The following is a 14509-nucleotide window of genomic DNA, read 5'->3' as shown; positions in this document are numbered from 1 at the left end:
GGGCACTTTCTCTGTCACTGATTTGCGTTCCTCTAGTCCCTTGGCAGAAGAATTTGGATCATCTGCTGTCGTTATCAGGTGTGCTGCTGAAGGTTTAGTCTTGCAGCTTCCATTGGATAGGTAACAATTGTCTAGACAGAGGTTCTGCAGCCTGCTTAGCCTTCGACTGAGCCCCTTTTACCTTTTAATGAGGCCCTCACGCAGCCATTATTGAGCACTTGGGCCAATCCTTGCTCTTCCCCGACGGTAAATAGGCAAGCGGCTAGACACCACAGTCCTGCCCCTGGTGCCTTTGCCTTCCTCACTCGGCATCCCACACCTGAGCCTAGTGGTCCAGGCGCCTACATGTAGGGTGAACCCAAACGTGTTTCCTTTGACTCCACCTGATAAGGAGTCAAAACGTATAGGTGCTTTTGGGAAAAGCGTGTTTTCTTCATCCAGCCTTGCCATTCACTGTGTCACTGTCTTCTTGGACGATTCTCACATGCATTATAAGACATGGTCAGCAAGATCTTGCCAACAGTCTCAGATGAATTCCACTCCGAAATAACACAGCTCATTGAGGATGGTCAAGATGCAGTGAAATAAGACACCCATTCAGGGCTAGACACTACTGACTGTTTAGACAAAGTGGTTGGATCCACTGTGATGGTTTGGCACGACACTTGGATGAGTTCCACAGGTTTTTCGAGTGACGTCCAGGCATCATTAATGGACATGCCATATGATGGTATAGCTCTGTATTGACACAGAGCAGACTCTGCACTAGAATGTTTCAAAGAAAGCAGGGCACAGCACATTTCCTCTGCCTTTCTGTGCCCTTGTGACTGTATCCCCAACAACTTCACTCTTTTCACAGCTTCACAAAGTGCACGATGTACAGAAAATGTCCAGGACAATCACCTCAGCAGCAGACCCTCCAGTCCTTTTGAAGCCAGGGTCTGAGATTCAGCCAATAATGCCCAGGCCAGAAGGGTCAAAATTCTACCCAGTGCCCCACCTCTTCCAAGCCACTTAAGTACTTTAGGAGGGAGGATACATGATTACATCAAAGCTAGGTAGAGGATTACACCCGACACGTGGGTCCTTCAAATTGTCCTGTCAGAGGACGGACTTAACCAGGGATGCTCAGAGATGCATTCCACTTAGAGTGGACCACTGGACGTCTATATGCCTTCGTGCTTCTGCCCCTTTTCTAGAGTTTTGAAGATCAGGAAAAACCAGGCCCAAGTCATCTTGGTGGCTTCGGGTTGTATCAGGAGAGTGTGTTACCCACACGTTTGGCCTGAGCATCTGTCCTTCAATTGGGCTGCCACTTCGGGAGGACCTTTACCACCACCCATCATCATCCTCAAAAACAATAAGATTTAAACCCTGCGAGGATTGCCACAAACAGATGTCGGTGACGGAACCCCATGAGGTCTGTCTCTGGGCTCTGGGCTCTTGGCTTGACTGTAAATCGTGCGATATTTGAGCTCGGATGAAACTGAAGGCCATCCAAGACCGGAAGCCAACCTCTGTTGCAGAACACCGCAGAAAAGCGTCAAAGTCGAGGGCACGGACAAGTTCTTGCTCCTGAGACAAGTCTTGTGAAAGGTTGTCATCAGATTCCAAATCCTCAGGCAAGTCAAACTCAAAAAAGAAACTTAAGAAGTCAATGCGTTACTTCTCTTTTACCAGCCACAATCGTCAGGAGAAGTAACTCTGACTTTAGGGTATGCCATGGTCTCGCTCCCAATCTCCTGCTGCAGGAACCTATTCCCAGTTCTGCCTGAATTACCGGGGCTTTCGGCGACACTGCAACAGATACAAGCCTTTAAAAAGGTTATGTTGCAAATTTTTGGCACCCCTTCATATCCCTCTCCCATGCCTATGAGCCCCAAGGTTCCGAGGAGGTCATTCGCCAGATTATCACGGGTTACCACAGGCCGATCTTTCTCTGATCACGACTGTGCCTCTTGATACAGTACCTGTGTCCAGCTGACACCCACTTCTTCCGGCGCCAAGTTCTGTGCTGACTTCCTGTGCTTTGACGCTGGCGCCGATGCCACCGAAGGAACGACTCTAAAGCTAAATCTCTGCGACCTCGGCTGACAACGCACCCATCTCAACCCAGTCAGACTCTGAACGTACGCTTCTGTTTGCACAATGTTTTCTAAACACTAAACCACTCAAGGATGTCCATGAAGATGATGATAGAGCTTATTTTTGAATCTCTAGACGGCCATTGGCCTGGATACAATCCCCGATACTGGTCTCCACCTGGTCCATTCTTGAGGAATTGGCATCCTTTGCCATAGTGAACAGTGGAGTGGCAGATGTCCTCCACCTCCAGCTACCTTCAGTAGAGATCAAAACAAATGTCCTCCCAGAGATCCTGCAGCCAGGGCAGACCTCATCAGAGCCTCTACTCCCCTTTAACAAGGACCTCACGGAGACCTTGGGCAAAACTGGGGTCTTACACCCGCCTGTCCTGCCCACGCCCCCTACCTGTCTACAGGCAGATAGATAAAAGTCATAGGCTGGCTCCGGGAGTCCATCTTTCCTCATCCAGATTCCACACCGGAAACTCTTGTGATACAAGCTTACTCCAGCATATTGAACCATAATTCTTTCCCAATTACACCTACAGACAGAGTCCAGACGCATGGAAACCTTTGAGAAAAGGATTTTCTCCTCCACCAGCCTCTTCCTCAGATCTGTGAACTCAAGTTGCCCCTTGGGGCGTTAGTAGTACGTGTTGTGGGACTTGTTGAGTGTTAGAAATGGGGGTCTCTAGTTGGTAATGGCTGGCCACTGTCCAAGTAGGGACCCTTCTTCCTAAGTCAGAGTAAGCAGCCTACACCCTTTGACAGCCCCTGCTCACTCCTGTGGTAACGTAGCACGAGCAGCTAGGCTTATCTCAGAGGCAGTGTGTGAAGCATTTATGACCATACACAGTAACACAATGAGGAACACTACAAATGGACAACACTCAAGTAATTATAAAAAAATAAGTATATATTATATAGACTTAACACAAGACCAATAACAGTAAAAATCCACAATACTAGGACCATAGGGTTACTTTAAAAATGCTGTAAAAATAGTTCAAGGTGCACAAAATGATGTTCAGTTCAATGCAGTGGTCTCTGAGACCCTTTTACTCACAAGGTATCTGGATTCTGTAGCAAAGCAACAAAAATGTCGCTAAGGAGTTGTAGCGATAAATTTCCTCACGCTAACCAGTGATGCATTGAATCCTTACCGCAAGGAGGGATGATGCGCTGGGTTGCGGGCAGGACAAAGCGACAACTTCTGCACGCTAAGCCGGCGATGCGATAAAATCCTTGCCGCTAAGGGAGGATGATGCGCCGAGCCTGTTGCGTGTGCGATCTTGCTGCGATAAAAGAAAATGGCGCTCCGCGAGGGAGCGATGATCCTGATGCGATGCGGGGAAAATGGCGAACGCATGGCGTTCGATGCGATGAACTTGATGTGATGACTTTTGGTTAGCGAGCGTTTTGGGGCACGCTAACAAACAATGCGACAATCTTCGGGTTAGCGAGCGTTTTCAGGCCCGCAGTCAGGTGATACAATAACTTGGGTTAGCGAGCGTTTTAGAACCCGCTGACAGGCTCTGCGATGATCTTCGGGATAGCAGGCGTTTTCAGGCCCGCAGACAGGTGATGCGACGTACTTGGGTTAGCGGGCGTTTTGGGGCCCGCTGACGGGCAATAGGGTAATCTTCGGGATTAGCGAGCGTTTTCAGGCCCGCCGACAGGTGATGCGACGATCTCCGGTAGCGAGCGTTCGGCGGCAGCAGAGCGACGATTTTCCTCACACTTTCCAGCTGCAGCGGCTCGCTAACTGGGGTTAGCGACGATTTTCAGCACTCTTTTCTCAACAGTAGAACTAGAGGCCCTGGAACTCACAGGAGCCTCACCTGCAGATAGAAATCCTCGCTGGGAGGGAACAGGAGGCTGGTGGTGGAGTCTGATGTTCCTGAGACTCCTGCAGGAGGCTAGCTCTCTTCTAGCCCTGGGGTGATTGCTGTAGCCAAAAATAAAAGTTCCTTCAAAGTCCTTTTCCTCTTCTTCCAAGTCCAATAGTAACCACTGCAGGCCAATCCAAGAAACAGCACACAAGCAAAAGGACAGTCCTTCTCCTGCAGATTCCTGTAGTTACACGGACAGAGGTTCTTCTTGTTGTCCAGGAGCAATACAAATTGTAGGGGTTTGGGCAGAAATATTTATACCCCCAAAGTCTTTGTTCTTAGGGGTCACAAGCCTCTGAACCCAGCCAGAACCAGTTCTGCCCAGCCCTGGAGCACTTTGTTTACCAGGATGCATCCTTCCTTTCAGAGAGAGGGGGTCTGCCTTCAGACGCACAGTGGGAGGTGGAGCTAGCATTCACCTTGCCAGGCACTGCCCTATTCAAGTGCAGGAGCTACCCCTCCCCTCACTCCAAGGCAGATCTCTTTATTCAACCCAGGTCTGACTCAGCCTGCCCTGTCCCTCCAAAACCAGACAGTCAATACACATAATAGCAGAGCACACTGGAAGGCTTAGGCAAGAAAGTACCTATACTCTAAAAGTGGTATTTTCACACACAGAATTAAAAATAACCTTCACTTATAGATGTATTTTAATATTCTGAGCTCAGGCATACTAAATTCGTTTTTAGGTCTCGACCTTGCTATCGCGTAAGCGATCGCAAAGCGAGACTATAGAGAGCGGGTTTGAAAAGTGCTCCCAAAAAGCGGATTGCATGGCTAGCACGCGCAAAATCACGCGCATCGTGCCGCCATGAAATCCGCCTTTTGGGAGCACTTCAAAGGGTCCGCTCCCCCGCCCCCAAGCGCGCGCGCGCGCTACGCTCCGCCGGGCTTGTCTTTTTTTTTTTTTTTTTACTTTAAGCGCGAGGCGCGCGTGCGGCCAGTGCTTGTTTTGGTGGTGGGACCCCGAAACTAGTAATCAGGCCCTAAATCTGCATGCTATTCTCAACAACTGAATTGGCTGAGTCGGATTTTATCAGGTGCGATCGATGTGACACCATTTACCTCTGTAACGTGGGTCACTGACGCACTTTTACATTTGTATGCAAATTTCAGGTCACATGTGTGCAGATATTCACTTCTGAGGGTTGTAAGATCAACGCTAGCGCGGTCGCGGGCTACTGCAAAGGACGGGCTGCCCTTCACGCACTGTGCGAGGAGCTCCTTCGGGGGTGTGAATTATCTCGAGCCCCGGCAACCACTTTTCGACAGTCTCTCGCGTTGGGACAGAGGGGTGTCGAGGCGGGCACTCTCATGCGCCGAGGTTGACTTCAGGAAGCACGTGGAGACCCTGCACCCCGGTTGTCAGCAGCACCTCGCTCTTCCGTACACTCCCCGCCGACAGCCTCAGCCTATCCCCAGCCTCGCACGCACCGGCTCCTCCCCCGGGCAGGTGCAGTGTCAGGAGGCGGCAGGACTGCAGAGATCTGACCCCCTGTGCTCGAGCTACGTGACCGGCAGCCCGGCTTGAGTCCCTGCACCGGAGAGGCAGGCGAGGCGGAAGAGGTGCCTGGAGATGGAGGGGGCAGCGGTGTGCAGGGTGCATGCGGGAGCCCCGCAGCTCCCGGCCTGGGGCTCGGCGTTACAGAACGGGACAGGGGAGGAGAGGAAGCGCCGGAGGAGTCCCCCTGGCAACGGCAGCGGCGCCTCCCGCGGCAGGAGCCCGGGGCTGTGAGAGAGCCTCCTGGTGCCGTCCATACTGCTGTACCTCCTGCTGCACTGGCTGCTGGTGCTGCTCTCCCTGCGGCAACTTCTACTGCTGCCCAGCCCAGGGCTCTTCAGCGCAGCAAGGGCCAGGTACGAGCACTCCGAGGGCCACACCATCTCTTGTGCTCCACTCCTTACCTGCATGTGCCTATCCCCGCGTTCCTTTCCATCTTACTCTCATATCTAATGTTTGAGTCCTAATAATTTGCTGGACTCGGACACCCTTTTCTTTCTTCCTCGTGTTATCTTATCTGACCCCCACCCTTAAACGGGAGCCTGTGCCCCTCTCTAAATCACTCCATATCACGTCAGACACTCCCCCGTTGCACCTGTGCTCTCCTTTGCTTTCCTTTGCTTTATCTAATTTCACGCTCATTCCTTAACCCTCTCACATGGTGATAAAGGGGGTTGGTTGGTAGTCACGTGTGTATCCAATTCTCTATTGTATTTTGTTGGACGAACAGCATTAGTACTTCGTGCTACATTGCTCAATCAATCTCTAGTAGGGAGGCGTATTTTGAGCCCTACAACTGTATTTTTTGTGTGTGTACTTTTAGGTGTAACAAACCATAAACCGTACATAATTTGCACCTTTCAGCTAAGCTCCTTGGAAAGTGTGCTACAATTTATTTTGTAAAAAAAAAATAAAAATCTGTGATACGAACGATAATTTGTACAGGCACCGTATTTTTTTACATTCGCACATTTTACTCTACTCTGATAACTTTACCGTAGAGTTAATGTTTTATGAATTGTATTACAATATACGCCACTTATTGATAAACAAACATCACCTTCATGATGCAAGGATCCTAATTCTTTGTGCTGGTGTCTGAAATGATCTCTAGTCACGGTTTAAATGGGATTAAAAAACACTAGGGAGCTCTCAAAGGGGCGTGGCCAGTGTAATTAAGGGCGTGGCTTAAAACACGTAAGGTAAAATCTGTGCTTATTATAGTGTGCTGCCAGACTTATATTTTGCTGTTTCTGTCATTGCATCCAGACATATGATATAACAAGTAACATCATACCTACAAGAAGTCAGGAATATTGGCTTTGCCAATGGTTGTTAGTTGCATAAGATAAATAAGCAGCAACTATGGCTTGTATATAATATTGAAAAAGCTTCCACTTAAAGCCCTGGTGACACCCCGACAATGTTGATGCTCCTGAGTTGCAGAAAGAGAAGGGAAATCCAGAGAGAAAACGACTCTCTTAAAATGATTTTCCTTCCCCCACAATGCTAAAAAAACAAGCATTTGCAATGCAATAGGTCTCGCATTAGCAAAAGTTTATGCTATTGGCATTGTTCATGACAATGCCTTTTTTAATCTATTTTATAAAACAAACATATAAATAAATGCCATTATCATTTACAAAGCCAATAGCTAGTGTTGCATTATTATTAGCAATGCCAACTGCTCACACTTTTATAATGCGAGACCTATTGCATTGCAAATGCTTGTTCTACCATGTTCTGTGGGTCAGTTAGGACTATAGAATGTAATAGCCAAAACCTCCCATTCTGGCCTATGGAGAACAGGTAGCCTTACAGTAGTGAAAAACGAAATTGGGTGTAATTCACTACTAGGACATACTACACACATTGGAGCATGTCCTACATTACACATACAATGTACCCTATCATAAGGGTGGCTTACAGGATGCCAAGGGAAGGTTCAGGGGCTGGGAAGTGGGTGCACTTCACAGTCAAGATGGCAGTTCTGGACTGCATGCAGACACTGCAGTGGCAGGTCTGAGTCACTTTACAAGCTGCTTCTGTGGGTGGCACAAACCAGTGCTGCAGGCCCACCAGCAGCATTCGGTTTACCAGCCCTGGGCACACACAGGCCATGCTACTAGGGACTAACAGGTAAACCAAATAAGCCAATCATGGATGTACCAATTCACATATCATCTTTACAAAGGGAGCATTCACGCTGTGGCACTGAATGGCAGTGGCACAGCGCCCAGAGCATTAATAACCAGCAAAAACAGAGGAGACACAGCAAAAAATGGAAGGGAGACTCACGCCAATGGTGCCAGGTCTAACATTGAGGGACATCTTTCTTGCCCCCAAAGACTGATTACTTCGGAGCCAATCTGCAGCAGTTAATATGAGTTGGCCAAGACATGGCAAAGTACATGAATAGGTCTGGCCTGGACCCTACCGACTGTTTCATGAGTATGGTAGTTCTCACCAGTGTGGTGCTTCGAGCCTTGCGTAGATTAGTTCCACAGGCTTTTCCAGTGACAACCACGCATCACTTATGGATATGCCATTTGATGGCACCAGTCTATAGAGACAAGGCGGACTCTGCCCTGGATAGCTTAAAAGCGAATATGGTTACAGTACTCTCCCACGTCCTTTCAGTGCCTGTGTAGCAGTTCCCCCAACAATAGCAACTTTTTCAAGATTTAGGAAGTGGCATCCAGAAAAGGCAATGCTCATGGCTGCCTCAATAACATATCTCCCAACCCTTTCGTGGTTAAAGTTGTGACCCGGCTGACAACATCCAAGGCCTCATGAGCGATGCGCTGCCAAATCCCCTGCCCCAGGGAAACCCCTTTAGATTGCCCTCAGCAGCACATTGTCACCAAGTTGGAGGCAGGATGAGTTATTTCCTCCATGGGTGGCAAAGTATCACATTGGACAGATGAGTGCGTCATATCATCCATCATGGCTACGCACTACTCTTCCTATCCACCCCTCCAAACATGCTAGCTACATCACTTCCAGAGGACCACTTGTGCATTCTACCGAAGACGTTCAGGCTGTCTTGGACAAGGGAGCCATAAAAAGGGTGCCAGCATTAGAAATCGGAAGTGCTTGCTACTCCTGGTACTTTGTGGTGCTGAAAAAGACAGAAGACTACATCATATTTTTGATCACGTTCAAGATGCTCGCGCTGGCACAAGTTCTGGCTGCCCTGCATCCAGGCAAATTGGTTGGTAGCATTGGATTTGCAGGACGATGTTTTTCACATCCCCGTTCTTCAGTCCCACAGGTGTTACCTGCGGTTTCAAGGAGGTCACGAGCACTTCCGGTTTTCGGTGCTCCCTTTTGGTATCACCAGCACCTTCTGAGTGCTCAAGAAAATGATGGTGGTGGATGCTGCACATCTTTGGAGGTTGGAAACACCAACCATGCTAGACCTAGACGAATGATTGTTGAAGACGATCTCACCTCAATCAGTCATGAACGACCTCCAGACCACTGCCAGCCTCTTAACATCCTTATATTTCTCCATCAATGTGCTCAAGTCACATCTGACTCCTTCAAAGAGGCACCAGTTCATTGGAGCCATTCTGAATATGGTGCTATTCCGGGCCTTCCCTTCGCCTCGAGTCCATGACATCTTGTCTATGATCTAAATGTTTCAATCTTTGACCCGCGTCTTAGTTAGAGCAGCTCTGAAACTTCTTGGGCTCTTTGTCTCCTGCATCCTGCTGCAGGAACAAGCCTGGTAGCACATGCAGGCTCTGCAGTTGTATCTGCAGTCTCAGATGGCTTAGCACCAGGGAAACCTGTCAGAATCCATCCAGGTGTCAGAGAAGAATGCGAACGACTTGCAGTGGTGGCCGCTGGACCCTAATTAGACTGTGGCAGGCCCATCTCTTTACCTGTCCCAGAGCTCAGATGCATGCATCCGTCATAACTGAAGCATTGTTGCTGGGTTGGGAAGGTCATCTAGGAGAGGAGGAGATCAGAGGACTCTGATCTCCATCAGAAGCCTGTCTCCACTTCTGACTGTTAGAGTTGTGGGTTAGAGCGATTCTTTTGGCAATAAAAACCTTCCTTCTGACCATCAAGGGGGAACAGGTGCAGATCCTCAAGGACCACACCACCGCAATGTGGTACTGCAACCATCAGGACAGAATGGGGTCATGGGTCCTGTGCCAGGAGGCTATATGCCTCTAGAACTGGCCAAGTCATCAAGGCCTTTCCCTGATCGTTCAGCACCTGGCAGGATCTTTAAACGCCAGGGAGAACAAACTCAGCCGGTGTTGCTAAGCAGATCATAAATAATGGGTGACTCTCTTTGACAACTGTGTGACTACATGTGACTCCGTTTTTCCTCCATGGGGTGTTTTAATTCTACTTCCTTTTTATGCATTAGTGAGTGTGATTGCATGCTATGAGTGAAAGTCAATTACCAGTAGGGATCATGGTCCTGAAGAAAGATGTGGACTCCTTTTTGGTGGGGAGGCGGGTAGAATTGGCTGAAACATGTTGATATGGAAACTGTAATAATCCCAGTTATCCCCGCCTGTTGTTTTTAAATATCCCACTAGAAACCCATAATAAACTCCCAGTTTATTCTCAAAAATACCTTGGTAGAGAGGCTGCCCCAGGCGCTGGCAACGAATTTGGGGAAAATGGAACACGTTTAGAGGCAATATCTGTGAACCCCCGGTGGCGGACTCAGAGTCCGAGCTGAGCGACTGAAATCGAAGCTACGCCATTCTCGCGGCCTGGGGAGGGACGTGATGTGGGATGGATGTGTGGGCGGGGGGTGGCTATAGCGGGAGGGGTGTGTATGGATATTGGTTTTTGTTGCATTTCAGGAAAGGCCAATATGCTACCAGAGGTACTGCATTGGAATATTATGTAATGATGAAAGGTGCATTTTTGTTTTTGTATGTGGTAATAAAAAAAATTCACAAAAAATAATAAAATACCTTGGTAGATAAGATGCCGGATGCCGTAGATTTGAAATATGTACATGTAAATTGATTTCTTCATTTCCATTCAGTCTGTCCTTTTAAAAACTTTCTGTATAAGTAAGTAGTTTCTTGCCTTACTCAAACTGCAGTACGGGACTATGGTGTGTTCAGTAATATTGAATAATTTTAAAGGCTCAGAGGTGGCATCCTGCTCCCCTGCGTAACTTTATGCTTTACACGTTAAAGCATAGAGCCTTGCAGTTTTGTGATCTCAGTTTTACAGAGTATGACAGTGGGATAGAACGTTGTGTTACAAGGCACAGGGTAACCTTGTGTTACAAGTAATTTAATACCTACTCTACACAGATTTAAGGCTGGGTTTATCTACAGAGTATCTGCCCTCGTTCCAGTCTTCTCTCATCTAAAATTACTTAGGCAATGTTATAGGATGGCCTGTGTGTACTACTGAAGGACTACTGTTTTTACATCACAAGTACCTTACATTTCTCTATCTTCATATGTGCCTCATTTAAGTGTAATATTGCTTACGTGACCTAATGTTTGTGCTCCAGGCTATCTTGTCTGGGGTAATCTCATCTCCCTTCTCTATCCTTGTGTGTGTCTGCATCCTGCTTCCGCTCCATGTCTGTAAGGGAGATTTTACATGGACTGACCCTGCACCCATCTGTTACCTGCACCTCTGCATTTTCATCACTCTCAACCTCATTCCATAGATGTTTGTTATTTGTGGCTTAATACAAAGTTCAGTTTTGCCTTGGTCTCGGCACACTGTTCTCTCTTTCCATGGCTTTGTTTATTGTGCCTGTAGGAAGGTAGGCTCTTTCTGCATGGTTACCCCCACTCTTTGCCTCGTGCTAAGCAGTTTTTGACTAGTCTGACAGGGATCCTGCTAATCAGGACCCCAGTCTGTCTGCTTTCTCCCTTAGATTGTTATGTTCAGTACTTGGGTACATCCCAGATTGGATACTGGGGTACCCTTATCAGTCCCTAGTATATGGTACTAAGGTACCCAGGGCATAGGTACCACAGAGGTCCCCCATGGGCTGAAGCATGTATTATGCCACCCATGGGAGACCATTCAAACTGTAACTACAGGCCTGCCATTGCAGCCTGTGTAAGCTGGTGCTAGCACCACTTACTAAAGATAGAGGTTTCTTAGATCTAGGGTCACTGCACTTAAAACCTCTAAGTCACCCCTATAGCAGGCCTTTGTAATCCTGAAGGCAGGGTGCTTGGTTCTAAGCGTAAGGGGGCCCCTGCATGAGCATGACACCCCTACAGCCTACGGAGTCCATTCTCCCGGGTTGTAAGTGAAGCAGCCATATACCATATAGAGGGGCACCTCGTAATTACATGATGACCATCTCGAAACTGTCTGCAATTAATTATCTTGTTTGGTATCAAACATGTTGGAATCATACCCCCACACTGTAAATGGTGTGGCAGGTATGATTCCAAGCACTGGAAGCGCCCTCCGTTAGGCTTTCCATGCTCCCGGTGCCAGTCTTCTAGACCTGGACAGCACAACATGGCTGCTGCCGACCAGAGACACGATTCTGCCCTTCTGCTGCTGAGCCAAGCTTGAGCAGGGGAAGGCAGAACAATAGGTATCCTGTCAAAGGGAGGTGTGACCACCTCCCAGACAGAATTTAGTGTATTGGGCCGGGTGGGTGCATTTGCGAGCGCCACTCAGTCTGCATGAGGGGCACACTTGGTGACCCCTTGCATAGTCCAGTTCAAACCAGCTCTGAGAGCCGTTGGCTTCCCCTCTGGTGTGAAACTGGACAAAGGACGTGCGAGTAACCTCCCCCCTGTCCACACCCACCCCTGGGAGGGTCCCCTGAATCATCAAAACCCTGTCCTTGGGGTACTTAAGGGCTTACCTGTGGGCGGGTCCCTAGATTTGTCATAGAACAATATTCAGTACAGACACCACTTCTTCTACCGTCTGGGCACTCTGGACTTCAATTGGGACCGACTTCGTCTCCCTTCCAGTCTGTGCCTGTGCACCATACAGGAACCTTCCAAGGCCTGTGGGCATCAAAGACACCAGAAGGAATCTCCGTTGAAGTGAAGGAGTCACTTGCCTGCATTTGCAGGTACCGCAACTAAGCTGACCGGTCTGCTGATCCTGAGCTCCTACGGACTCCGAAAGGTTTTGCAACACAGGTGGTGGTTCTGCACAGCTCTCGAGGCCTGCCCTCTCACCAAGTTTGAGGCCAGTATCCCTCGTGGGAGCTGCAGGAACCAAAACCCTGTGCATCACGTCAACTTGCAGTTGCAAAGGCTTGTTGGCTTCCGTCCAAGAAGATCTTCGGCCTCCAAGAAGCCCCCAACCTCGAGCCTCTCCAGTGACCAGAATCTTGGGCCACACCACATCATGTTCATCGTGGCCTGGATCTTTTGGTGAGCTGCTTGAGGTCCTCTCTCGACTCCAGTGCCTCCGGCCTGTGGGGTCAATTTTAGGGTCACGTTTACTTCTTTTGTGCTCCACTGATTGCCCAGGGCCTACCTTGACTCCCCTGCTTGTGGTGAGTCCCCTGGATCTTGCTGGTCCATACACTGCACCTTCTTCGACTTCTGCGTGGGTTGCATTTGCCAAGGCTTGTTGGTGCTCTCGCCAGACACCGATCCCTCAGCACTCAACATCCGACGTGGGACAGCTCGTACACGGCTCCTAGGTCTTCTTCAGCGTCGCCTGGTCCTCACAGCTGTAGAGTCAAGGTCCTTGTCAACTCTCCTGAAACTTCTGACATTGGTGGGCATTCGTCTTCCTGATCTCCTGGTCACTCCAGAGTGACATAGACTCTGTCCCCTCTGCTTTCAGGTACCCCTCAACTAGAATCTTCCTTCGGATTCCATTGGACACTTTCTCCTTCTTCAGCAGCGGCACATTCCTGAAGTTCTCCATTGGGTTCGATGGCAGTTACCGATACAACTTCCCACCTATGCACCCAGCTTCCCTGGTGTAGGTAACGTGGGTACTAGGGTATCCACGGGTGGGGTGGCTCTCCAACCTTCTGTCTTCCAAAGGGTTTCTTCAGGGTTCACTGGGAAGGGTCCTTAATCTTTACAAATCCAACTGCGACTTGCATGTTGACTTGTACAGAGAACGTGGGGTTCCTAGTTTCTCACCTTGGGTGGTTCCTTGGGGGCCCAGCACTTCCACGCCTTCTAGACCTTGTCTTGACCCAAGTCGTGGGTCTTATACCCCTTTCTTAGTATATGGTTTGGTTTGGAGTCCACTTTGTATTTCGTGCTATTTCTTGATTTATTTGCAAAGTATTGTGTGCATTGTACATATCTGTGGGTAAGAGATATCTGTATGTGTTAGAGCGTATTATATAATAAATACATATTTTTATAAATACCTTGTGTGGTTCTCTTTCACTTAATCTATACATACAAGATTGTGTTCTAGTAAAACAAGCTGCTTTACGCTCTTTCTGCACTAACGCTGCTCTCCACAGCTACCACTTAGAGAGCTTTCTATGGTTGTCTAAGACCTCCTAAATCACAATATGGGTTGTCTGGACCTTTGCAGGGTGTCTACTTACAGAAGTGTACATCATATACCAGGCCAGCTTCTCACAGTGCCCCTCTCATTTTCACTTTTGTGTTTCAGGCCTAGTCTGGAAAAGGCAATCCTTATCCAAGAGCAAGAGGTGATGACTTCTCGCATGCTGCTGCACCCCTATGAGAGCCTCGGTCCAGAGTTTGAGTTGATAGTGAAGGAGTACGCACGTCTGAAGGAGGAGATTGCCACGAACATGTGGGCCCTTGAGGAACTTTCCAAGTCTAGTCAATGAGGAAATTAGCATAGTGATATGGACCACTTTCTAAGGAACAAAGATCTAGAGAAGGTCACAAACTGCAATGGGCAGCGATGAAGATCCAGACACATGGGAACTTAGAGTTGGGCCTTATGGACACGAGGCCCTCGGCAATCTGCCTTCTAAATGTGCATACTGCTAATTTACATAGGTATGAGGAGACCTTCAAACTGCAAATGAGCGGCACACCTCTGCAAGTGCACGAAGTGAAAAAATGTACAATTTGTTGCGTTTTTGTAGTACT

The 14509-nt window shown here is 48.5% G+C and overlaps 1 pseudogene; it reads left to right on the top strand.

Annotated features, from left to right (window-relative positions):
- Positions 1-14270, top strand: part of LOC146871249 (HAUS augmin-like complex subunit 4) — a 208387-nt pseudogene extending 194117 nt beyond the window's left edge.
- Positions 14271-14509: the final 239 nt, after the last annotated feature.

Source organism: Triturus cristatus, chromosome 1_1, assembly GCF_964204655.1.
Source record: "Triturus cristatus chromosome 1_1, aTriCri1.1, whole genome shotgun sequence".
Classification (NCBI taxonomy): Eukaryota; Metazoa; Chordata; class Amphibia; order Caudata; family Salamandridae; genus Triturus; species Triturus cristatus.
This window is presented reverse-complemented; position numbering and strand designations above follow the sequence as displayed.